The sequence below is a fragment of the Coptis chinensis genome, chromosome 9 (assembly GCF_015680905.1).
Source record: "Coptis chinensis isolate HL-2020 chromosome 9, ASM1568090v1, whole genome shotgun sequence".
Taxonomy (NCBI): domain Eukaryota; kingdom Viridiplantae; phylum Streptophyta; class Magnoliopsida; order Ranunculales; family Ranunculaceae; genus Coptis; species Coptis chinensis.
In genome coordinates this window covers 13,841,264-13,848,722 of record NC_141464.1, presented here as the reverse complement: position 1 = coordinate 13,848,722, position 7,459 = coordinate 13,841,264, and the positions used below count along the sequence as shown (strand labels likewise).

The window sequence follows — 7,459 nt, the reverse complement described above, 5'->3', positions numbered from 1 at the left end:
AAAAACTTAACCTAACCAAAACCAAGAAAGAGAGAGATTGTAAGAGAGCAATTCTTAGTGAGTTGAGTATTCATTCTTTGTGAGTGAATTGAGAGATCTTGTAATCTGTTACTCTGGACATCTAGTAAAACTTGGAACTCGCAGTGTGGACGTAGGCAAATTGCTGAACCATGATATATCTCGTCTTGTGGTTTGTTCTTCTTTTACATTAATTGTTTACTTTATATGCTTGTTTATTTGACATTGAGAAGTGTTGGGATATTACTTGCACTACACCATAAAAGGTGTTTAGTAACGGCCATAACCGTTACTTATATTTTTACTAACGGTTATATCCGTTAGCTCTGGGGTGTTACAGTCACTTACGCAAATTTTAGTAACAGATATATCCGTTACTTAAATTAATTTTAGTAACGGTTATATCCGTTAGTATATATATATTGTAACAAATAGTCAACGGGTGATTGCCTCTTGGAATAGTTCATTTGTAACGAATATTAGCGTTAGTAAAATTTGGCGCACTTATTAGTAACAATTTTAGTAACGGTTATATCCGTTACTAAACCACAGTCCAATGATAAAAAAAAAAATTGGGCCAAAATGTTCCCGGGCACAGTTTTCACCCTGTACATACAAAGATATCACATTCCACGAGTCAAGTGACAAATGAATAACTCGAAACACTTATCGAAGAAAAAAAAATGAATAACAAGAAACACCAACCGATTAAACATTAATAAAATAAAGCCAACAATCCAAATCCCAATTTACAAATCAAACATACATATAGATGTTCATACACAACAATGGAGAAATTAGTAGGAGCAAATCCACTAAAAAGCTTCCTCGTCCAGCTATAGAGTGAGACACAAATACAGTCATATCCAAAATTAAGGAGACAAGTAGTTGTGGCACATCATTCATTCTCTCTTGGGCACATTAACCTGCTACACATTATCTAAAGTTTAGAAGAAAACGAAAATAGAATGTATATAAACAAGAAGAAAAAAATATGACATGCAAATTAAGAACTTACGTGATAATTAGTAAGAACTTACGGCTTTGCCTCCTACCCGTCAAATGGATTTCTTGTTATACCGCTATAATGTTTGCAAGAACCAAATATCTAGCACAAAGAGGAGACAAGAACATGGACACAAATGGAGGGAAGAAGATCAACCAATGATAATAACATTGTCTCCTAGAACGAAAGTAACAAATATACTAGAATGCCAAGACATAAGTAAAAGTGCAACAAATACTTGTAAGCATTTGGAAATGCAATAAAGCTTCACCCTTTAGTTGGCTCACACATACTTAGGAATGAAGTAAAACATTTAGATCCATATGACACATGTAATTCAATGCAAGTATAATCGTAAGCCACCTAATAAAGAAGCTTACCCAACATACCGGGGAAGATAACAGGGAGCAATCCAAATCCCATTTTATGAACCTACGACATTCTTAGTAACATAAAGGGTATACATATCCCTCGACTGACCACTAATTGCTCCAAATATCTCTTCATCTCCACTTTAGTTGTCATATGCAACCTAATCACAAATACAAAAAAGGCCTTTATTAATTACAAGGTAAATCAGGATATATATAACGAACAAAAATAGTTGGAAACTAAAGAGCTATTTTATAATTACTACACAAGTCATGTACTCTAAAGATTCCCAGCCATGACATAAAAATTCAAAGTCAGGATATAAACCCAACCCCAAAATAATTCCATGTCATGACAACGAAGTAACATAAAATAAATCTCAAGCCATATCTATGGGGGGAGGATTCTAGAAAGTCCCAATAGGATGTAAGGATGGGATTGTTTCAAGAGCCTCTGGGGCCTTAAACAATCTCCTAACCAACAAGCAACTTCACCAATCTCAAAATACTATTTGGGAGAAAAGGACTGAACATAAGAGATCTCATACTATTATCAGGTATTTGACACTTAACTAGTTTACTGTGTCCATTGTTTTGAACAATTTTTTTTTTTGGAGTAACATTCCAAATGGTATTTGTAGGCGCGCAGTCACACACGCTATTAGAATTGCTCTTTGCAACTCATTTACCAAGCCACTCTACAATTTCACTGACGGCAGAAATCACACTAAGTGGAGAATATATTCTTAAATGCTAAGGCGTGAGTCAAAGCATTTACCTAGTCAAAGCCCCTCAATGTATACTGGCATGAGCATGCATTCACTTTAGAATAGATAAAATTCTAAAATTCATATATGAAAGAAAAGGATATATGTAAAAGAAAAAAGGGAAATAACCACAAGACAAATTTTTATGCTTTTTTCTTTTGTGGTCGGGGGTCCTACTTATCAAAAAACAAAGCTCGGTGTTGAAGAAATAAGAGAAACAAGCTCAAGCTTACAGAGAGAAGCAAAAAAATTGAAACAAAAGGGAAGAAACACACACCAAAACACGTTAAAATTTGCACACAATGAGATGGTAAAACAAAAGATGCCCAAAGGATACCTCCTCATTATCGATTGACTAGTACTTTTCTGAACTCGTTTTTCAAGTTCAATCAGCTCATTCCTCAACATTTCAAAGCGGTGGATATTGTTTGATTTCGATTCGAATCGAGACACATTTCATAATAGCCGGTTCTAAACAATCATCTTCTGTCCAAAGCAAACACGGTTTCTGAATATTTACATTTGACAAGTCATGAAAAGTTCCTACAAAGATATGAGAATAAATTAATAGATCAAATGTCCATTGAATCCATTAGATCTAAGTGAACTTTTATGAGTTTTGAGGTGGAAGACACAAAGATCTCCAAGATAAAATGGATTGTCTTCTCCAATGAAACAAAACACTCAGATATTTCTTTTCTTTTTTCACTCGTTGAAAAGCAAACATCAAATCCCTAGTCATTAAGAAATTTACTTTTACTTTCATAGTTTCGGAAATGATAAGTGACAAAGTGAGGGATACGACAGATACATCATACATTTTGATCCGATCTTGGTGATCTGAGCTTTATTTTGCCAGTGTTACGGTGTACCAAGATGCTCCACAAACCACTAGGCTTCCTGAAAAAACTTAAGTAAATCAAAGCATACCAATAGAGGCAACAAATAGTATGATAATGCCCCGAACAAGATTAAATACACATACGTGTGTCAAAGAGAACATGACAAATAAATGAAAGAAAAGTATACAGGCATATGGAGGCCGGATCAAACCTATCTGTAGGATTCCATCGGGTTGTGGTCTTACTATCCTTCATCATATTTGCACTCCTTCCACTTCTCTCAGAATCGCTGTATTTGCTTGCTAAAAGAAATACAGGTAACCTTGATCATCTCCCTAATTGATTGAACCAAAGGAAAATTGCAAAGAATTATATGATCAATACATAGAAATGCATCAAGCATTATATATTAGAAATAAAATCAAATACAGCTGCACATATCACCACAATGAGTACTCAACAAGAAAAACTTAGATTACTTAGACGACTACATACATCTCCCTTGAGGGAATGAATGCATTTTACACCAAAAATGTGATTTTCTAACAGAATTTAGGAACCATAAACAAGGATCATCTTGCAATATCCCACATATCATTTCCAAAGGTAGTCATGCGTATAGGAAGATCGACTTTGAGACCTTCCGTGTTACTTTGTTGGAGGAGATCACGAACATCTCATTATATCCACTTTGTTAATATCATGCCTTACATCTCGGTATCTATACAATCCATTATATCAATGTCACTCCTACAATATTACTATTGTTCTTTTTGGGAGGTGGTGGTGTTGTTTTGGTGACAACTACTACCTACTATTATCAGCCTGGCTACTAAAGTATAAGTAAATGATATGCTATACTTGATGGGTTAGCCTATAGTATATATACATATATTTGTACGGATGTGCAGTGCACATCTTCAAATACTCGAGTATTTAATTAGGCCGTGAAGCCAAAATTGCTCAAGTCCAATGCAATCCATGAATCCATTGGTTTATAACTAGAGAGACAACAAACAAAAAATACCGCTGAAAAGACGCAGACCTTTGCTCGAAAGAGGCCTCAAGAAACTCGCTTCTTTCTTAAGTTTTCTTATCCTCTCAAGGTCCGAACAAGCAGCTTTTAGATGCTCCTTCCCGTGAGTTGAGCTGGACACATGCACCTCTTGAAGCAATTCTTCCAATCTTTTTAAAGCTTCAACGCTCTCCAATGCCCGGCACCGGATATTGAGTGACTTATATGCTCAAACCACATAACAAGCATTCAGAGTATAAAGCCCCAAGCCAACCATCTAATTACAAAGGTATACCCATCTGTGACATCTGTCGTGACAATACGAATAACCGAGGTCCCGGTCGGGATGCCCATTAGGTAACCACTTGAAATCACAAAGGAGATTATTCTTAAAGATGCAACTACGTGACCGGGGAGTTTAGTCCCACAGATGTCATGTGCGTTATTATTCACATGTGCCGTTAAGTAATGTAAAAACGATCTATTTTACTAAGATTGAGGCCTTTCGGTAGAATTTCACATGACATCAAGTTACACCTTCCATATAGTTACTTTTTCATTTCCAAGATTTCATAATCCTTAATCTGATCTTAAAGTTAAAAGGGTGAACATATCCACCTCAAAAAATGAAAAGAAAAACTCCATGATAAAATAGACAAGAGGGAAAATGCATGCTAAGACTCCACATGCAATTCTAGATGCACTTAAGTGCATAAATACATCCAATATATTAGTCGTTGGCTCGGCAAAATCAAAATAATAGAAAGGAATTTCTAGCGGTAAGGAATACCAAAAGCTTTTTAAGTAATTTGATAACAAAGATTATACCTACCTTGTCAAAAGAATCAATCTCTCTGGGTTGATGAGCTTATTCCAGATCTAGTTGTTTCAATTTGGATTTTCTAATATCTTGGCACCCATTTCACTCTGCAAGCACGGTTGTCTATGATCAACAACCTTTAAAACTAAAAAGAAAGAAAGAAAGAAAGAAAATGGCAATGAAATTGCAAAGATCTAAGATCATGGGAAAGTCAATTGATTTGTCTAAGAAGCACCTGTACAAAGGGATCCTTTTAGACCAATTGTACAAGTTGCCAATTGGGGGGAAAAAACATATGAACCTATGGTACAATTCATTGTATGTGATTACGTGCCAACTATGAACTGTGATCAAATGTAAGGATTGAAGTACTCGGATGAAGAACAAGATCCAACTCTAGCTAGTAAATATCTTTTGCTAATCTCAAGGCTAGAAATTGTACAACCGCCACGGATAACACAACAATAGTTGAAATGGATACACGAGTAAAAAGCAGATCTAATATTATAAATTTACACTTCTAATTTTAAAGACTATTTTCGGCCTCAGCTACTATATACACTTCTAGTTAAAAGGCGTAATGATATTGTAAATTGTAAATATTTATATTTCCAATGAAAAACATACTAACCAGGGATATCCTTCCATAAAAGATCTATTGTTCCATAAGGAAAAATGGCCCATTCAAAGGTGATGTACCTAAAAAGTGTGAGCCATAACTTTGGCAAAAATCTAGTATGAACCATTAAACTTTCATGTACTTTTTTGCTCTTTTTCATTTTTGTATCATAGTGAGTTTGAGTTCTCAAGCAAACTCTTGATCAACTGATCATCACAGTTGCATTTCAACACATAAAAAAACTAGTCCTATTAAAAAATTTCTCCTAATGAAAAAAAAAAAAAAAAAAATCTACAAAAGACAAGTACAAACTTAAACAAAAACAAACAAGTACAAACCGCGACGCTACAAGATCAAACGAGCACTAATTAAGCTGAAATACTATGAAACCGATATTTCATTCTAAGCTCAGAGTTGGACAGATGATAAAAATAAGATCGATGAACATACATAAAGACAATAGATGTTAACAACATCAAAGTCACAAAAACAAGAATAAAACATTTTTCAATCTTTCATCTCTTATAAATCCAATCAACTAAACCAGCTACAACTCCTCACTTAATAATTCACCCCCAACAGAAACAAACCCTTAGCAAAACAAATAGATTTCATAAGAAAGATGCATCACCCAATATACTAATTAAATAAATAAAAATAATAATGAAGAAACAAAAACATTAAATTGAAGCTAGTTCTGGCCAATGATAACCTTAACTCAACGAAGTATAAAACATTAAAGAATAATAGAAACAACAGAATGCTTAGTTAATTGTTTTTAGAGAGAGAGAATTACAACGTCGAAACCCTAGAACTGCTAACAGAGAATTTGAGGGAAATAATTTGAATGAAATAGAGAGTAACGATTCTGAGCGAGAGATCGTTAGATTACGTATAATTCCTTTAAAGATCGTTCTTTTTCTCAGATCTTCCTAAATTTTCTCTTTTCCTCTCAACTAAGGTGGTGGATTTCTGAGATTTAAACTAATATAATCGAAAATCTCGGTTAATTGGGGGAGAGGCAGAGAGAATGAAATGAGGTTAGTGGGAAAGAGAGAATGAGAAACCATTGTTTACCTTTGTGCGGGGGGCGAAAAGAATAAAAATGGTGGAGCAGAAAAAGAGGCGGAGAGAAGAACGTAGAGATCGTCGTGACCAAAAGCGCCGCTTCAATTTTTCTTTTTTCATTTTTTGGTTTTTGGATATATTTCTATTGTTTTGAAATATTACTCACGGTTATAAACGTTAGACAATGCCAAACTAACCGTGACCAGATTATTTAATTTTAATTCTCGATATTTCCTAACGATTTCTTCCATAAGTAACAAATATAACCGTGACACACTATATAACGGATATATTCGTTACTAACTGAAATTTTGGTCTGTTAGAAAATGACTGTTCTGGTGTAGTGTTGGAGGGTGTTGAAGTCTTGTCTAGTAAGAAAGATCAATCCTTATGTAGGGTTGATCTATTTGTTGTGGATAACGTTGTTTCTGCATTATCCTATTCACAACAATTGGTATCAGAGCGAGGTATACGACCTAGGATTTTGAGTTTTGGTAAAGAACCATAGTGATCGAAATTTGTGTAGACAAGGTGTTCGATAAAATTCTGAAATGAAATTGTTTTTTGGGTTATTGTGTGTGACTTGAAAAATAGCACCCAAGATATCAAATGCTAAGTTTGAAGTAGAGAAGTTTAATGGGAAGAATAACTTTGGGATTTGGAGAGTTCAAGTAAGGGACATCCTCATCCAACAAGGTTTGCACAAGGCTTTAAAGGGGATTAACTCAAAGGCTGCGACTATGAGTAATGATGATTGGGAAGAGTTCGATCTACAAGCTTGTTCATCAATTCGGTTGTGCCTTGCTAATGAGGTCATGTATAGTGTGATATGAGAAAATACGCTGTTGGTAATTGGCTCAAGCTAGAATCTATGTATATAACCAAGAGCATGACGAACAATATGTACCTTAAGAAGCGTTTTTATCGGTACAT

General features: G+C 34.7%; 1 long non-coding RNA gene across 1 annotated transcript; it reads right to left on the bottom strand.

Annotated features, from left to right (window-relative positions):
- Positions 1-706: 706 nt before the first annotated feature.
- On the bottom strand, positions 707-1,380 carry LOC147474854 (uncharacterized). The gene is made up of 2 exons (XR_015209435.1): positions 1,037-1,380; positions 707-944 (listed from the first exon to the last, which is right to left on the bottom strand). It is a non-coding gene; the product is annotated as an uncharacterized LOC147474854 (long non-coding RNA).
- Between the last annotated feature and the right edge of the window lie 6,079 nt (positions 1,381-7,459).